The sequence below is a fragment of the Palaemon carinicauda genome, chromosome 1 (genome assembly GCF_036898095.1).
Source record: "Palaemon carinicauda isolate YSFRI2023 chromosome 1, ASM3689809v2, whole genome shotgun sequence".
In the NCBI taxonomy this organism is placed as follows: domain Eukaryota; kingdom Metazoa; phylum Arthropoda; class Malacostraca; order Decapoda; family Palaemonidae; genus Palaemon; species Palaemon carinicauda.
In genome coordinates, this window is record NC_090725.1 from 24,908,145 (window position 1) to 24,910,606 (window position 2,462).

At 39.6% G+C, this 2,462-nt stretch overlaps 1 pseudogene; it reads right to left on the reverse strand.

Annotated features, from left to right (window-relative positions):
• Window positions 1-1,906, reverse strand: part of LOC137636191 (uncharacterized) — a 20,113-nt pseudogene extending 18,207 nt beyond the window's left edge.
• Between the last annotated feature and the right edge of the window lie 556 nt (window positions 1,907-2,462).

Sequence of the window (2,462 nt, forward strand, 5' to 3'; positions counted from 1 at the left end):
CCTCCTCCCTGAGAAGGCATCAGCGGTGCAGAAGTCCCCCACATTGGACCTTCTCTTTAAATTTCATCCAAACTCAATTGCCTCTCTTTTTATGATGCACACGATACGATAAACATAACGTCCCATAAACCTTCGTTATGTGGCTCATTAGAATGAAGATTTATCCCTGCGGAGAAATATCTTTAGAGTTAAACGAGGTAGAGATAAAGTAATACTCAGCAGTTCTTTGTGCGGCTGAAAAAAAACTGTCATTTTTATACAATCTATAAAGTTGAAGGCATAATTAAATAGCTATTTCAAGTAACTACAAAAATATAGGTATAAGAAATGTTGTTATGACCTCATAAAATGTAACTCAGAATGTTTTAAAGGTTTAAAGGCCGCTCATGAATGGAAGAGGCAAGGGAATGTGGCATTGCCCTAGGGATAGTACATTGCCCTAGAGACTGACCATATATACATATGATTAAAGCCCAACAACGATCTCCAACAAAGCTAGGGCCAGGGAGAGCCAGTCAATGTCTGCTAATGTCTTAGCAAGTAGAGCCTCAGTGTCCACTAACTTCCCCATCATTAGCTCAAAATGATGGTCAGGTTACACACACTACAGGAAACCATCGACCTTGAGCGAGACTCGAACACCTGTTCAGTGATCACTAGGAAGGTAGGTTTCCAATAGGCCTTCACAGGCCTAAAAAGTAAAATGGTATGTGCAAAAAAATTTAAAGGCTTTCATCGAGCAATCCTCCAATATTAGTCCATGAGCCAGACCAAATTTGACTACTAAATTAGTGAACAGATCCAATCATGATTTTCGGTTAGCTTGATGTCTGAAGTATCCAAAAACAGGGCTTGGACATTTCAGTTTGGTAGCTCTGTGCCCCAGTGGCGGCATCTTTAAAAATGGCCGCTGTTTTCGAGCTCTATGGTAGGTGTTATAAAATCTGTCCATAACTCTGCACCACATGAAGTAATTTCCATGAAATTACTCTTATTTTAGTCAGAATTAAATTCTACAGATACCCATATATAATCTATGTAACTTTATTGCTATATTCCATTCTAAAAGATACGTTTTTATGCCAAATTATGCGTTTTTTGACAATTTTTTCCCACTCATCTAAGGAAGTTTGCCTCAGCTAAGGAAACTGGTATCAAATGATGAAGTTTGTTTTTGAAATACCTAAAAGGATTCATACAGCACCAATAAACAATAGAAAGTGATCAAGTTACCACTCACGTGACTCAGGGATGTACGTGAGGCAACACCTATAGCACTGTTTATCCTGAAATCTGCCTTTTTAAAAGAAGTACTTTGGAGAAGAGCAAATGCACCGACTACTAAATATGTCACCTGAACACAATGAGCCACAATTTATATTGAAATTAAACAGTCAAAATGTCTTTAAACGTTTGTAATCTTGTAAAGGCCGATGTTTCCTATGGGGATTTTACTCATCATCAGAGTCACTTTAATCCATGTCTGGAACTATTTCCCGCTCCTCATCATCTTTCATCTTGTCACATTCGTGCAATTTATAGGCTGGTGTGCGGGTAATCCATTGTCAATGCATGCACAACTGCCAGATTTGCATGATCTAGCATATTTGCATGACATCAGTGAAAGCACTATATCAGGTGCTGGTGCTCCAGCTATCCATTCAATGCCAATTTGCTCATCCCCATCAACTTTCCATCCATGTCCGTCTGTAGGATCTAGGATTGTTGATGAGTTTTCAAGGCTTCGTCTCCATATGGCTGCTTGATAATGGGCCCTTTTTGTGTGCTGTTGAAGAGTATCCTTACAAGGAAGCAGTTGTCCTGAAGACACATTACCATTTCTGGAGCTGAATATTTCATATCTCAGATCATTTACAGTTGTGCTCTTTGCACTGCGCGAATACATGCTGCACGCAAATTATTATAGAGTTAAAAACAGTTCATTTGCAACACTCCATTCTCTCCCTAGAAGAGAGAATGCTTCCTTAAATCTATCATTTGAACGAATCAAGTTAACTCCTTTGATCTTCCCCTGGTCAGAAAAAGCACTTTCAGAATTACAGCCAGTCCAAGTAGGCACACCCAACAAAACAGTGCATACATCCCTGACAATGATAGTTGCCAGTCTGGAGATATCAATTTTTCTGATTTTGTTCTTCTTTCCTCATCTCAGGAATAAGTGTCCACCTATCTTAGCTTCGAGAGCTAAAAACATCACAAACACGTCAGTATATTCCGAAAGGACCAGCACATGGTTGTGTGTGCCTGCTACATGCTTTGCTTGAAGTGCAAGTCTCGTATCAGCTTCTTCATGAGAAGATGTCAGCTCTGGAACCTCTCTGATGCCATTCTTTGTAATTTCAAAACACTGTTCTGTAACAGTTACGAATAACGTAATTTCACCAAGGCGTTGACTCACCTTCCTCCTTCCAGCTTTCTGCCAGAAACCTGGTCAGTCTATT